The sequence below is a fragment of the Aricia agestis genome, chromosome 8 (assembly GCF_905147365.1).
Source record: "Aricia agestis chromosome 8, ilAriAges1.1, whole genome shotgun sequence".
Taxonomy (NCBI): domain Eukaryota; kingdom Metazoa; phylum Arthropoda; class Insecta; order Lepidoptera; family Lycaenidae; genus Aricia; species Aricia agestis.
This window is the reverse complement of record NC_056413.1, coordinates 6,516,979-6,533,924: the sequence shown is the minus strand read 5'-3', so window position 1 is coordinate 6,533,924 and position 16,946 is coordinate 6,516,979. Positions and strand designations below refer to the sequence as shown.

At 37.6% G+C, this 16,946-nt stretch overlaps 1 protein-coding gene across 7 annotated transcripts in view; it reads right to left on the bottom strand.

The window, feature by feature from the left end:
- LOC121729604 (TLD domain-containing protein 2) overlaps window positions 1–16,946 on the bottom strand; it is a 208,107-nt gene that overhangs the window by 128,321 nt on the left and 62,840 nt on the right. For 3 of the 7 annotated variants that reach the window (XM_042118165.1, XM_042118167.1, XM_042118166.1), the window contains exon 1: window positions 5,758–5,965. The exons of 3 other annotated variants lie outside the window; for them this stretch is intronic. The gene's annotated coding sequence lies outside the window, so the exon portion shown is untranslated. Of the gene's footprint in view, window positions 1–5,757; window positions 5,966–16,946 lie in introns of those variants that run through there. One more of the 7 variants, XM_042118168.1, reaches the window with a different exon arrangement.

Genomic DNA, 16,946 nt, shown 5'->3' with positions numbered 1-16,946 from the left:
ATCGTTGCGCTGATCGTTGTCAGGCAAATGAAGCGTTTATATTGGTTATTAAAAACAAATACCTCGCAACGCAGCTAAGCTCAGCTCCGGTGGAAACGCAACCTTATACCGTTTGTCCACCGCCACCGTCAGTGGGATGTCAGGGAAAAAAATCAAATAAAATGCGACTTTATGTTTTATTTTGCTCTACGCCAGTACAAAGCAGCGGCGGCATGGATCGCTAGACCAATGTCGATAGATAATGAAACCTATAGCCTAGGTCACAAAGTAGCATTTTATTTGAATTTTTTACGGTGACGTCCCGGCGACAGCGGCGGTGCACAAACGCCCTAACGAGAGAGGAAAATTCGATTCCAAAAACTGCATGATACATTTAAAAATATTTACACTACAATTAACATTATTTATGTAATACCCGAGTACATAATAAGGTCTCGTGACGGATTTCAGCGGCGCGGCGTTAATTGCACTAAATTGCACGATCACGCATCCGTCGACACCTGTATCTTGGACTGGGAACGGAATAAGGGCAGCTATTGCCCTTATATATTATACCTGATCATACGACGACAGTAGGTTTTTTTTTTTTTTTATGAAATAAGGGGGCAAAAGAGCAAACGGGTCACCTGATGGAAAGCAACTTCCGTCGCCCATGGACACTCGCAGCATCAGAAGAGCTGCAAGTGCGTTGCCGGCCTTTTAAGAGGGAATAGGGTAATAGGGGAGGGTAGGGAAGGGAAGGGAAGGGAATAGTTGAGGGTAGGGAAGGGAATAGGGTAGGGGTTAGGGGATTGGGCCTCCAGTAAACTCACTCACTCGGCGAAACACAGCGCTTGCGCTGTGTTTCGCCGGTTTTCTGTGAGAACGTGGTATTTATCCGGTCGAGCCGGCCCATTCGTGCCGAAGCATGGCTCTCCCACGTATGGATTTTTCTGAATATGTCTAGAAAATTCTAAAAGAGTCAAAAAAACATCCGTAATTTTCAAAAAATCATTGATCAACTATTGTAATTTTTTTTTCAGAGCACAAAGTGGATCAACGCCCACAAACAAAGGCCGTGGGGCAGACGACGAATACCTAATGCGTATCTCGCATAGAATATTAATTAATTGTTGACTATCTTGCCGAGACAAAGGAGCGATGCTGATGAGACAGCTCTAAATAAATAGGAAGGGCCTTATCACACTGGCGATTTCAAAGCGACGCGACTGCGCAGCGCACACGCCGCGGTGACGCCGCGATTGCGCGGCGTGCACGCAGCTTGCCTTCGGCGTTTTGGACACTCAGCAGCAAAATGGATTCTGACTCTCTGGTCACTCCCTAGACGAGTCTACTATATATAATAATAATCTGTGTAGACGAGTGTACAAAATGGCGTCCACGCCACGCCGCGAGGACGCGGCGCTGTCGCGACGTGCACGCCGCGCAATCGCGGCGTGTGCGCTGCGCAGTCGCGTCGCTTTCAAATCGCTCGCTAATCGCCAGTGAGATGAGGCACTTAGTGTCAACTTGACGAACGAGAAACGTCATTCGATTGCTTTGTTTTTCACCCCCGACAAAAAAGAGGGGTGCAATAAGTTTGATGTGTCTGTCTGTATGTCTCTGTGTGTGTCTGTTCGTGGCATCGTAGCATCCCGGGTGGACCTATTTCGATCTAGTTTTTTTTCGTTTGAATGCTGACAATATAGAGTGTGTTCTTTAGATATCTATATTTCATCATCATCAGTCCACTCAGTGCAGAACAATTTGGTTTTATCTACTTCAAATGTATAAATCGGGGCTTTTTTAAAGTTATTAATTTAACATTATTACTGAAGCTGAGTGCTAAAAGTTCTTAGAGGAAAATGTATTTTGAACTAAAAAATAACTTAACATTTCTTCATGCTACATTTTTATGTGTCTTTAGTCCTTACAAATATTTAACAAGTACGTTAAATAGGTTATATTTAGTTTATTTTATTTTATTCCCTTATCACTTCTATTTTATCTAAAGTCTGGAATTTACCACTTACTTACAACCAAAGTCTTAACTCTTTACTGTCATTTAAACACGGTATCGTAAATTAAACAAATTTTCTTTGTTCAGTTTACAAAGAAAATGTGTTATTAAAAATGCAAAAAAGTATGTAATGAATATCATTGCTTTTTTAATAATTAATTAAATGAACGAATTCGGCGTATTATGCGCAATATTAGAAACACAAGGTTATGGTTGGTATTGTTACTGAAACATTAATCCCCCCCTTACACAAATTAGTATAATAAAAATAATATATTTATTTTTAATAAAATACGTTTCAGACTGAAAGACGGCAACAGATTATGAACGTTGGTTAGTGACAAATAGAAACATCTGCAAACTTCAATTTGGGAAAGTTGGTACTTCTATACATACGAAGCTAACTAAGTACATAGTTTTTGGAATTTTTGTTTATGTTTTTAACGCGCTAGGAAGGAATCGATATATCAATATATCGAGGAAGGCTATATTTTATCACGCTAAGGCTAATAGGAGCGAAGAAATAGAGGAAAATGTGGAAACAACAAGGGAAATTATTGAAATCGAAATTGATTATATTATTATCTTAAGAAGAACTACTGGAGCATTTTTATGTTATTTGGCTCACATGAAGAATAGACCACGTGAAGGTACATAGGCTATTTTTTGCGGAAAATGTACCTAGTATTCGTATAATTCGGACACACACCCTCACCTACGTGACAAAACGCACGGGCTTATAGATTCGATGTTTAAACGACGCATTGACGTTATCTATCTAGAGAACGTACACTGATTCATCGAATATGTGGCATTCAACAAGCTGCGATGTCATAATGTCCGGACACCATCGAGATGGCAATCTTTATATGGCAAACTCATTCTAAATACTGTAAAACATGTAAAAAAAAAAATACTGTATCAAATAAAATGTAAAAAAAAGCTTTGTCCATTATAATTTATAAGTGAGCGGTAACATTAAGTACGTAGGTAATAACACAAAAATGCCATCTTTATCAAAAGCTACTCATAAGTTAAAATGTATTGTCATAATATTTCTCTAGAAGTTTCGCATGATCGTTAAAATAATAGTTTTAAGGCGAAGATTTTCACGAACCACAAATTGCTGTAAGGAGATCATAGATCTATTTAATAAATATTAACTATACGATATATTAAAATAACTCACAGATAAAAACTATTCAGATTTGACAGAATATTAAAATTATGCGCAAACTATAAAATAAATTATAACATTATATTTTATAGAAGTTTGCGCATGATCGTTTCAATAATAGTTTTAAGACGAACATTATACAGGCGCCACAAATGGCTGTAGCGATATCACAGATCAATAAAATAATATATAATAATATACGATATTGCGTGGGATTGCTGTAGTGCCATCTGCTTGTGAAACTAGCACTAGCAGATTATGCCAGTGGAAAACAATGGGGAGGCAAATGGAGAGGCAATTATTATTAAAAAATAGTCGTTTTGAATTACATTTTTTTTCTCAAAGGAGGAGGTTCTACATTCCACTGTAAATATATATACTTTTATTCACGTGTTCATGTATCCCGTTACTACAGTGGAACATGACGCGAACATCTACCGCGTCAGCAGATGTCTTCAATACACTCGGATTACAATGCTACCATTAATACATTATGTAATAACTAATCATAATAATTATTGTGCTCTAATAATTGTGATTTGTGACATAACAGTATTCATTATTATAAACTGCAGTAGTTTGTAAGAAACATTTCTGCAAATGTCTTAAGCAGCCTCCACACGTTGGCCGTGTTTGCCGAACAGAAGGGGACGGCGCTATACCAGAAAGAAGAACGCAAATAATTCGATCTCTTTTTTTAGTATAGCGCCGTCCTCTTCTGTTTGGCAAACACGGCCAACGTGTGGAGGCTGCTTAAATCTTTTTTTTTTTTTTTAATCTTTATTAAGGACTTGGAATGCTTAAATCTTATGATAGCAAATAACTTAATCAAGACAAGCTTTGTCCCCAAAATAAATTTCCTTTGAACGCAAAGCGCTTGAAACAACAACTAAAATACAAGATGATGATATTTGATTTCTATAGCTTTCAATATTTTCCTCAAAGTGTTGTGAAAAATTGCATATCCATTATCCGATATAGCTTTTAATTTATCTCAATATTAATAGCAAAACACTTGACACAGATTCGTTATCGTTAGTAAATTATTTTTATTAAAAACCGGATCGTTGTGATACGGCGAAAAGGAAAGTATAAATATTAAATATAAATTAGATTAAGTTAAGTTCGCAGTGGGATCTGAGAAAAGTCAATATTTAGGGTGTAATGTCCAGTTTTTTAAGAGGAGATTATATTCTTAATAGCTGTTGATTAACTGCTCGACGTTAGCCAATCTAAAGCGCTAATGAAAAGAACTTCAGTAAAAAATCGTAAATGAAGTGAGCCCAATATTTGATGACCTTTGATGCCTTTTGATGGATTATCGACGAGATAATTATAACAATCACAGCTCGATACAGAAGCAGATGATAAGATTAAAATCACAATCATCACAATAAAATAAACGCAACTTATTATTCAGCAAACCGAAATGTTATTAAAATAATTAAATAAGATACGTATAATGTACGAAAATTTTATTAATTCAAGAAATTTAAAAAGGCTCAATCGTAACTTTTGTTTCAATTAACAAAGAAATATTAAAAATATTTAAAATTTTAAAAAGCGACGACGTTTCATAACGAGCTCATTATGAAACTCCTTTTTATTGGTACTTATGAAAAAAAAACTTTTTATTAAACACGTATTTTATATAAAACGGGACAAATTCGGATCGTAGCGAGCATATTAATTAAAAAATCTGCGGAAACGGTCAGTGGAATTATTTGTTTTGTAAACTTTAGCCATGAAAATAATTTCATTTTAAAATAGACTATTTGGACCTTCGATCACTCTTTGGACGCAGGAAGCAAACCATTAAAAAATAAATAGCTAGACGCAATAAAATTCATAACCACTTAATGCAACTCCTATCATGAATTTCCATCTACTTTTTGTAAGATTACAAGACCTACGAGGAAAAACAGCTGTGCCTAGACTCTAGACTCTAGAGTGACCCCAAAGAACTCGGCTGATAGTCTCGCGGGTCACTGAACTCTGTGCATGTGACATTTTAGGGCGAGCAATTGCCTAATCACTATTGTCGTAATTCGTTACACACTCAACCTTAATAGGGCCAGCCTAGAGGGATTTCTAGCTTTGGTCACTTCAAAAGTTCAACTACATAATAAATCTTTTAGGGACATCGCTTCGAAAATTGCATTCGATGTATCATCGCAAGGTTCTGAACCTTAAAATTAAGCGCCGATTTCTAAATTGATTTGCATACAGAATTAGTTCTAGATAACTATTAACTGATGAAAACAAACACGGTGAGGGAGTTCTAACCTACCCGCATGTAAAACGCAATTAAAAAGAAGAAAATAAACCTGCTAATGGCGGTAGTTAATTTAATTTCATACCTATCGGTTAGATTACATTGTAACTTTTTACTGACATCGTTATGCATAACGTAATATTTTAAAAATTACTAGCGATAATTAAATTATTATTCCGAATAATAAAAACTGATAATTTAACGATTACGTAAAATTTTAATTCAACGAAGGTACCTATTGCTATTAAATTTCTCTTTCAACTAAATTGTAGGCGAATTATGCATTTATCGAAAATCAATTTCTACCTGAGTGAAATTAATTCGGTGATACCACAATAGTGTGCACAGGGCACAGGCTGCGGCGGCCGGGGCCGACCTCCTTTCGTTGCGCTGGCGCAAGTCGCAACGTGCAAACAAAACAAACGAAGATCGACACACTCGTACTGCGCGACTTTCACTCGGACGGTCGGGGGCTGCGTGCACGCGTCGCGGACACAACATCAACACTGACAGCGGCGTGGAGACTGGAGGGGCAGTACGCAGCGCCGACACCGTCACCTGAGCGGCACACTGATAGCACCCCCAGCCCAGCCCCCCACAGCATCCGTCGTGTTTACTATTTATTTATAGCTGAATCAACGCCCGCCAAATGGGTTACGATCGAAAATAAACAATCGATTGTTTATCGCGGATCAACAAGAAATCCGGTGATGAATGTGTCAATTGTCATGCTACATAAAAATTTTTTTGCTTTATTTTGATTATTGTAAGTAAATTTAAGAAGAAATGGTAGCAGTAGATAGCAAGGGAGACTGGTGACTCTGGGTGAAAAATACCCAGATTTTATTAAAAGCTAAGAACTAAGTGACGACAAAAAGTAAAATCTCAGGAAGTTCACAGCAATAGTAGGTACGTATCATAATGAAGAAGAAGATAATAATGAGTAAAGTAACAGAGATGTGCTATGTATGATTGCATTTCTTGATTTAGGGACTACAAACATAAAAACACCAACGTTAGCGCTGCCGCGCTGGTGTAAATGAATTAGAACCTTTATCAAATCTAAATGTAGAATTTGTGCACTCTTGTAGGGCGAGTAAATTAAACACAGAATACTGTATCTCTAAGCACTACCACTCCGGCTGGTGAGTGATGAAAAAGAGAATGTCGCCCTGAGTAGGGGCGACCATTCCTTAATATCATCCCCACTCCCAGTGGGCGTGCCTATCTTTATTTATCAATACACTACAGTCTACACTAGTGCTGTAAATTCACTGACAAAGAAGTAAAAGTTAAAGAAGACGCTCGTCTGAAACATTTTCAAAAGCATGGAAACAATATTATAGACTAAGGGCCTGTTTCACCACTTTCTGATAAAGTGCCTAATAGGCTATTCACAACTTTTTTGACAGATTCTCCATACTTGATCTGTCAAGTTAATTGGTGGATAGCCTTATCAGGAAGTGGTGAAACGGGCCCTTAGGATAAAAAAACTTAGAACGATAATAAAACTGTCACCACCTAGAAAAATTATAATCAGACGTTCAAACAAGATAATAGAACAGCCGAAACACGGACAGAGAAATACGGTTATCAACTTATCACATATTTACGAAAGTGGAACTTGTTGACGCGAGAATCGAGATGGAATAATGAATGACATATATTCGGAAATACAGTTTTTGTTGCTGTAACTGACGAATCTTTTGTTGACGCGACCGAAATATCATCGGCCTTGTAACCTTTTGCTTATTTATTAAGCTTAATTGCAAAAAAACTTGTAAATTATGATCCAATTATAGACTCATCAGTCCTTTCAGCTTTTTGTGTGTGCTTGTTAAAAATTTGTACCGCCTGTGAACGCAGAACTGGGTGCTTCATTAAATTGTATTCGACAATTTCGACGGCGAAATTAGACATAAAGTGCATTTCTAGAATAGAATGTCAAAGAATATAATTTCTTGGCGCAAATGTACAAGAGCCGACCCTACGTATAGTGGGAAAGAGCTAAGAAGAAGACGGGATTTGAAGAAACGCGTCGCAAGCGAAAAGTTATATCAATTCCAATATTGTTAGTATAAGTAGCAACGCTGAAAGGTTAAAAAAAATTTTTCACTTTTGTATGGGGAAACTCGTGACGCTCGGGCAATTGCCCATACAAAAGTGAAAAAAATTGCTCGTCTTTCAGCGCTGCTACTTTCACAGTGAACTCTCTACAAGGAACACGTACAGTGTACACACCCTAAAGTATTATCACTTATTTTTATTACACACTGTATAGTTGTTGTTTTAACTAGTGTGTGAAATAGAGCATAATTCGGAAGACATACGCAACTTTTTGCAACTTTGTCTACGAGGATGATTATGAATATTTGTAACGTATCTTTCTGCAGAGATAAGAAGACGTACGTGGAAATTGAATTGGCAAGCGGCCAATAAAACATAGGATCTAGAATATAAAACTTACTTTGCCGGCTAAAAGAGTAGACAGGACACTTTGAAAAAAAATTTAGTGCTGGGAATTTGAATTTAATAAAGCAGATTATAGCTAAGATTAAGAAACTCGTTATTCTTTGGAAATCGGTTAAGAACCCGTTGAGTTAGCAGAAGTTCAACTCATTTTGTGAAAAAGAAAAAACTAATGAGTGTAAAGTAGCCGTAACTTTTATTATGTAACTAGCTGTTGCCCGCGACTTCGTCCGCGTGGACTTCAGTTTATAGCGCGCGATGTCAACAAAATTGGTGTCAAAAGCTTTTATAAAAAAAAACCCTGGTACCCCTTCAATCAAAACAGCTGTGCAGTGTGCACATAATATTTCATTTTTTAAAATTAAACTTTATATTTTATGTCAAATTTTAAAGCTTATTTAGCCCCCCAATTACACAACTTTACCCATAAACTATTTATCATTGATAGGTTTAAGGTTACGTCACTGTATATATTAAAAAGTACTGACTTATTAAATATCATAAAAAAGAAATTTAAAAAAAAATTGAGAGTAAGAGACGCACGGCGCCATCTAGTATGATTTTTTGGAACTAACTTAATTTGAACAAATTTTCGTATTTTCACCCCCTTACAACCCTTTTTTCCAGTAAAAAAGTAGCCTATGTCCTTTCTCAGGCTTTAGACTATCTGTATACAAAATTTCATTACAATCGGTTCGGTAGTTTTGGCGTGAAAGCGAGACAGACAGACAGACAGACAGACAGAGATACTTTCGCATTTATAATATTAGTATAGATATGTAATAATATATGTCGATATGTTTAACATGTAAACAAAGGAATATAGTTTTGATAAAAATATTAAATGAAATTTATATTTTTACGATGCACCAAATATAATATTTACTAGAAACAACTGGAAGTATTGAAATCGTATACCAAGTTTTTACTGTTCGTTAAAAAGTCATGCAGTATGCAAAAGTATAATAAGTTATTACTTGGTGCTTAGTAGTTAGTAATAGTTTGTTTTGTTACTTTATTTAATATTTATTAAGTTTGCAACAAAAAATCTTATGTAACACGACCAAATTACGAATGACGCTTAATTTTGTAGACGCACCTACTTTTATGTATTACCTACACACCCTGTTTTAGACTCGGTGTGATACGTGAATAAACTTAACAGACAAGGTCATAAAATTATACAAAAACTATAATGGTTGCATAAATAATAAAATTAGTTAGTACTGGGGATGTGTACCGTATTCTTACCTACAAATACATGATTCACATTTTTGTGTGCACTTACTATATTATGTACTATGTTGTATTATATATATGTAGATACATGCGTTGTATCTTCTATAATTTATTATTATCAATCACTTCGAAGAGCTTCGTACGATCCATTACATGAACGTTCAAAGCACTTTCAAATTACAGTGGAGGGCTTATTGGCGCAATTATTTATTAAATTTATGAGTTCATGCGGCCTTTTGCACAACCTCTGCCCTTCTGGAGTGCGATCTTGACATTTTTTATTAAGGTAATGATGAAATATAGTTTAATAATCCGTATGTAGCGGTTAGCGCACGCCTCACTCTAAAATTAATAGCGCCATGTTTTCGGCTTCGCGCTCACATATGCCACGACTGTCTTTAGTATAAGTCTTGACTATATGAGTAATGAGACTGACTTGAGATCTTGTCAATACTTTCAAAACAGTCTTGATGCTAACTTGAGACACCACTGACGCGGAGAGGAGCGGAGCGGAGCTTAGCGGTGCCCGAATTGACCAATCGTGCTATTCCAGCGGAATGACAGCGAAGCGGAGCGAAGATTTCGAGCATGGTGATTGGTCAATTCGGCACCGCTAAGCTCCGCTCCGCGTCAGTGGAAACGCGGCCTTAGTATGTCTTAAGACTTGGGATAATATGCCAATACAAAATTTTGTCTGTGTGTGTGTCTTCCTGTGTTTTGTATAGCAATATAATCTGTCTTAAAACTGTCGCGTCTCAAGTTCGCGTATGCCCTTGGCCCTTGCCCTGTTGCGATTGCGAAGCAGTTTTCCCGCAATGAGACATTTATGTTTCGAGTTTGAAGTTTGAGCAGCTTTTCATATTTGCATTGCAATAGTTAAACAATTTTATCATGGCTGAGCGGTAAGCCCTAACGATAAAATATACGAAGGTTGTAACGACCTCAAAGGCGTATTTACATTTTGGTGCATTATAGTTTACCCACGCGATACATTGCTCATTTTGTTTGAGTGCCTCTCCGGGTTAAGCTCTCAAAGCGAGGGTATTAGCTCGCCGTGTTATACTCGGACCTGTATGAGCTGTATACTGTATAGTGTGTGTGCAAATTGTGGCTATATAATAGTATTGTTATATAGCCACAATTTGCACTGATTTGATGATACAAGGATCAAGCTTTAGCAATTTTAGTAGTAAAGTAATAATAAATCTTTCAGGCATTTATGTGTGTATAGAGTTACGAATTACGATTCATTATAAGAAATCGAATTAACTGCGATCCCTGAATTAAGTAATAAATCGATCGGTGGATATCAATTCAAGAAAGAATAATTGACCTTGGCTAATACCGCACATACGATAGACGCATGTGCGGCCGCGGTATTATACGTATAAGCTGTGTACAGCCTAACAAAAATGTATGAAGTTTAAGCGTTGCGTGCTCATCATCTAAACGTTCCTGTATTATATTAATTTCGGCCGATAATCACGTCCTACCTTCAATACACCTTTGTTCGTGTATCGATCTCGTTTCACAAAGTGTACCGGAGTGTTAATTTGCGAGGGAGAGGGTAACTTGTTCAAAGTTCGACCATTTCGCCGAGACGTTCGAGCAGCTCTCGAATACTGATTGATTACAAGTAATTCAAAGACCCTTGTTTAGAAAGAAATTTTATACGTGGGAGAGCCATGCTTCGGCACGAATGGGCCGGCTCGACCGGATAAATACCACGTTCTCACAGAAAACCGGCGTGAAACAGCGCTTGCGCTGTGTTTCGCCGAGTGAGTGAGTTTACCGGAGGCCCAATCCCCTAACCCCTACCCTATTCTCTTCCCTACCCTCAACTATTCCCTTCCCTTCCCTTCCCTACCCTCCTCTATTACCCTATTCCCTCTTAAAAGGCCGGCAACGCACTTGCAGCTCTTCTGATGCTGCGAGTGTCCATGGGCGACGGAAGTTGCTTTCCATCAGGTGACCCGTTTGCTCGTTTGCCTCCTTATTTCATTAAAAAAAAACCAGGGTTATGCAGAGGCTGGGAGCCAAGTGGTTTTTTTTTTTTTTATTAAAAAATTGTGGCCGTCTATGGACTGTTCGTCCATATCCTTTTTTTGTTATTTTATTATTTAGATTTTTCGCACCAAGGATAATTGAAATAATATTATGAATTTTAATTAATTGTGGTCCATCACGCCATGGACACTTTTTTTTTTTTTAACATAAGTAATATATATTTATATATATACTTAGTAGAATAGACTAGACTAGACTAGAATAGAATAGAATAGAATAGAATAGAATAGAATAGAATAGGAGCCAAGTGGTTAATATCGGTGGATACAAGGGTTGTCAACTTGCATTTCATCATTCTACAGCAAAGGTCAATTTTGACGGCAAAGTTAGATAATAAGTATCTACTAATAATAAAAACTAAGGAAACATAACTCCCATGCTTCAGCCGTTTTGAATTTGGTTCCTTTTCGCAAACCAAATTAAGACAATAGCTACGAAACACTTGTTACAGCATTTACAAGCCACTGTTACTCAGAATTAGAGCTTCCGGTATTAAGTTTAAGCCACAATCATTTCTATAATTAACTACACAAAATTCTTGCATGTATTCGAGTCTCTTTTTGCATAAAGTATGCATGTATTGGGGGTTTTTTTTCGTAGCTCGCGGAACAAATTTTTTGACACAGTTACTCTTCCGTAGTTTTTATTATTCGTAGTATTATCTATATATTAATACGCGATCGAAAAACTTTGGATCCCTTTTGACGAAAAATGCGGAAACGTAGGTGAATAACATTTTGCACAGTTATAGTTTATATGGTGAAGGAGTGCATCGAGCTAATATTGTTGTGAAATTATGCTTGTGTCATAATTTTTTTTAACAAATAAAACATTACACACACTACAACACACGTGTACGGACAAACCCTTCAGGTTTTTGTGACACCGAGTTTTGTTTTTGTAATGTCTTGCCTTTGTGAAGAAATAAATAAAAATAAATAAACACACACACTAGGAGATTTTGATTGACAAGCTACACACGAATTGTACTCTTTTATTTATGGTTGAAGTATGATCTATGAATACTCATAATATTTTTAAATAACCTATCCAACGACACCCCACACTGTGGGGTGGGGGCGAAAAAGAAAATCATTCCCGCTTGATGTGTAGGGGACCATAAAACATTTTTAAAAGATTTTATGGGCTATTTTCTCGGCATCATTAATATGTGCATCCATGACAAAATATTACAGCTTTGTAGATCCTACAGCCCCTGAGCAAAACCGCGGACAGACAGACGGACAGACAGACAGACAGACGGAGGGACAGACCGAAACTATAAGGGTTCCTTGTTGACTACGGTACCCAAAAAATGATAAAGTCAATATTTTGACAATAGAATATCAATAGAAAAGCGTCGAAATTTGAAACTTGTATACCTAATTTAATTTTTTATTTGAGGTAGAACTTCGATCATTGGGTGATATCTACTCTTCTCGTAAATCGATTCTTGAAAATTATCAAATGCATAAAACAATGCAATTCATTACAATAGGACCACATAGTAATAAGGGTCAGGAACTATTTTTCAACTGTCACTTACACGGGTACAAAGTTTCCAATTGGAGAAAACAAATTTTAATCATGCAGAGTTGTTCATACCAGCAGTGCTGCCAGGAAAAGTTGTACTGTTGTACATACTCCAACAAACATGGATATTGAAAAATACTTTCTGCTCGCAATTCATCTTTTAAATGTAATCCTTGAAACATTTAATAGCCCGCAATGACAAGTACCATCAATGAAATTGATTCATAAGGAGTTGACGGGCCTTCTTTATTTTGTTGGTTTATGTCAAGGACAGTCAAAGCAAAGATAGCTTGACCAAATCACGTAGGTCCACTGTCTGCCTATGGATTAGTTTTCCTGATAATACAAAAACCCTACTGGCTACTTGTCATTTGTATTATAAGGGAAACTATGAATTTGGCACGTTTTAAATCTAAGTAAACACTTGTGACAGGAATTGAAAGGAAGTAGGCAGGGTGCGATTCATTTATTATTGCCTCGTATGCTATGATTTAATTTTTTTACTTTATACATTCAACCTAAGATTCAGTCACAAAAACTCTGTCTTTTATCGCGGTCACCTAATCGAGAAATTCCGTAACGAAAAAGAAACCTAACACCCCCACTCCGACGAGTGCGGTGCCGGTCGGTGCGGTGTTGCCAGACTTCGGCGCGGTGTTTGTGTACGTGCGACTAGACGTATGCGAATTATAATAGCATAAGTTGATAAAAAATGCAATAGCTTTGCCGCGGCAGTCCCCGAGTGCCACACGTATTTTTTCCTAATTCTATTTCAAAGGCACAATATGTTATCAGCCATTGTGATAGAGGGGGCGGGTAAGATAGAGGTGGTAACACAACTAGCGTCCATTGTAATCACTGTATATGGTAATGCCGCTGTCAGCTGCTTGTCATAGATCGTGTTCAAGCCTAATGCACTAACAAGCTATCAATTTATATTCATCATTGTGCATAGTGCGTCTAAATTTAATCATGAATTGAACTAGTCGTCAAAAAAGTGATTAATAAGAGAGGGAATAAAACCGGCCAAGTGCGAGTTGGACTCGCCCAGCGGGGCTAAAATGGTCGCTTTAGAGAATCGTATAATTAATCATAATATGATTAATTTTTATACTCCACTTTGCGTGCAATTCATATTGTGATTCACTTAGATTAATGATTGGTCCCGCGAGCGGCGATCGCGCGCGGATAACAATCATTAATCGAAGCGAATCACTTTTAAACTCCACTTTGCGTGCAATTCATATAGTGATTCGCTTACATCAATGATTGGTCTCTCGCGCGGCGCTCGCGCGCGGCGACCAATGATTAATCGAAGCGGATCACTATATGAATTGCACGCAAAGTGGAGTTTAAAAATGAATCATATTATGATTCAATATATGATTCTCCAAAGCGACCATTTTAGCCCCGCAGGAAGGGCTTTGGAATTTTTTTATATTTTTTTCATTTTTGTATAAAAATCTTAATGCGGTTCACAGACTACATCAATTACCAAGTTTCAATAGTATAAGCTCTTATAGTTTTGGAGAAAAGTGGCTGTGACATACGGACGAACAGACGGACAGACATGACGAATCTATAAGGGTTCCTTTTTTGCCATTTGGCTACGGAACCCTAAAAAGGAAACGTGTAGCATTTCTTTGCAAAGGTGGACAAGATCCCGATAGCGTTTCGAGGAAGTCAATAAATAGAAAGAGACCTAAACATTGGGCTGATTTCTGATTTCAGACACACAACCAAATGTTGTGTGTCTGAAATCAGTTTTCATGTTTTTATCGTCAGCCTTTGGAGTGGTGGGTTATGTGTCTATTAGAAATATGATATGAGAAAGTAGCACAGAGAACGGTCGGAATTCTGTCAACTCAATTTTTTCTAACTGCAGGGTAAGGATGGCTTACGTGGTAGAGCCATGCTTCGGCACGAATGGGCCGGCTCGACCGGAGAAATACCACGGGCTCACAGAAAACCGGCGTGAAACAGCGCTTGCGCTGTGTTTCGCCGAGTGAGTGAGTTTACCGGAGGCCCAATTCCCTACCCTTCCCTAAATACCCTTCCTTACCTCCCCTACCCTGTAATTATATTCCTTCTTAAAAGGCTGGCAACGCACCTGCGGCTCATCTGATGTTGCGTGTGTCCATGGGCGACGGAGGTTGCTTTCCATCAGGTGACCCGTTTGCTCGTTTGCAAATTTTATTTCATTTAAAAAAAAACATTTTGCAAAATTAAAGGCAACAATTATTGGTGTTTGGACCGTACGGTCTCCAGCACCTACCAAACAAACACGTGAAGTATAAAATGGGTAACGTAAACATTCGGAATTGTCGAATATAAATACTAAAAGGTGGGCATTAAACATATTGTTATCGCGTGTATAAAACAATGGGGTATGACGGTCTGTCGTACAACAACAATGTAAATATGTAGACTGTTGTCACCGCTAAATATTGTTAAGTATTTTGAATACAATATAATAATGTTATTATTGAGTAAGGCCACGTGTTACCGGTAGAGTCTATACTATAGAAATATTTAAAAACTACGGATACGCTACGACGTATTATTGATAGAAAATGTAAAAAAAGGTTTTACGGTAAAACAACCCCAAAAAGGTGTCCATCAGGTGACACGTTTTTTGGGTCTACATGCAATGCAATCACTTATCATCAAAAAAAGCTTGCCATAAAAAGCAGATGTTCGTAGACCGTACACATATAAAGTCAAGAATTACCTTGGATCTTTTGTGGTTGTCATAACGGATGAAGCTGAGATAAAACTGAGCGGTTTGTCTAAAAGCTAGTAATAAAAACTAGAAGCTCTAGACATTGTTTGCTTACAAAACATATTAGAAACATTGTAATGATCGTTAAAATTAATTACGCAAATTATTCGGTTCCCTAAACATAAGACTCGCTGTCGAATTACGCTATTGTCTTATATTAAACTTCAGTTATAATTAGTTAAGTTTCATCAAGGGCGCACTAGGGCGTAACATCCTAACGAGATTAAATTAAATACAAGGAATTAGCCACATCATCTCGCTTACGGTAGAGAGGTAAATCGGAAAAGCGTTTCACATTTTCCTATGGTCCTTTAGCGCAGAGTTTGCAGTGAGTCAACGATGACAACTATGTTTCCAGTAAAAGTAGCAGCGCTAAAAGAGTTACTTTTTTAACGTATGTATGAGAAAATTCATGACGTTTCTTTCAGCACTAATACTTTAACAGTAAACTTAATATAGGGGATAATTAAAAGCATTATCACTTTGATTTGTTACACCCTGTATAATCACAGTAAGCAGTGAGACGTAATAAACGATTGTAATAATATACAGGTCCAAAAATAGCCCAGCGTATTGCATGTCGAGCTAACAGCCATAAAGGATAACGTTATTTAGCAAACACGATTCATCTGTTTCGAACATCTGTACTCATTTAAGCGGACTGTAAATATATTACACTAATATTATAAATGCGAAATTGTGTCCGTTTGTCTGTTACGCTTAAGCCGCTGATGTGATTTTGCAGTTTGGTATTTTTTTTTTTTTTTATAAAATAAGGGGGCAAACGAGCAAACGGGTCACCTGATGGAAAGCAACTTCCGTCGCCCATGGACACTCGCAGCATCAGAAGAGCTGCATGTGCGTTGCCGGCATTTTAACAGGGAATGGAAGGGAGGGTAGGGAAGGGAAGGGAGTAGAGGAGGGTAGGAAAGGGAATAGGGTAGGGGATTGGGCCTCCGGTAAACTCACTCACTCGGCGAAACACAGCGCAAGCGCTGTTTCACGCTGGTTTTCTGTGAGAACGTGGTATTTATCCGGTCGAGCCGGCCCATTCGTGCCGAAGCATGGCTCTCCCACGTATTCTCCCATGTATAGACATACTTTGAGTCCTGGGAAAGGACTTAAATACTTTTTATCCTGGAAAAATGTACGGTTCCCGCGCGATAAACGAATTTTCGCACAACGGAGGCGCGGCGGGCGTCATTTAAGTATTTATCTAATAGCAACTTGCTATAGCCAAAAAATAAATAACTTGACTCTGTAGCCAAGATCTCCAATGACGCTGGGTCTCGACTCTTGGCTACAGAGAAACAAGGAAGAAGAAGATTTAGAAAGGACGTGGAAAGGACACTGTCATGACGGCGTAGGTGAAGCCCGGCCGCACATTTTCCGAAATTTCTGATCA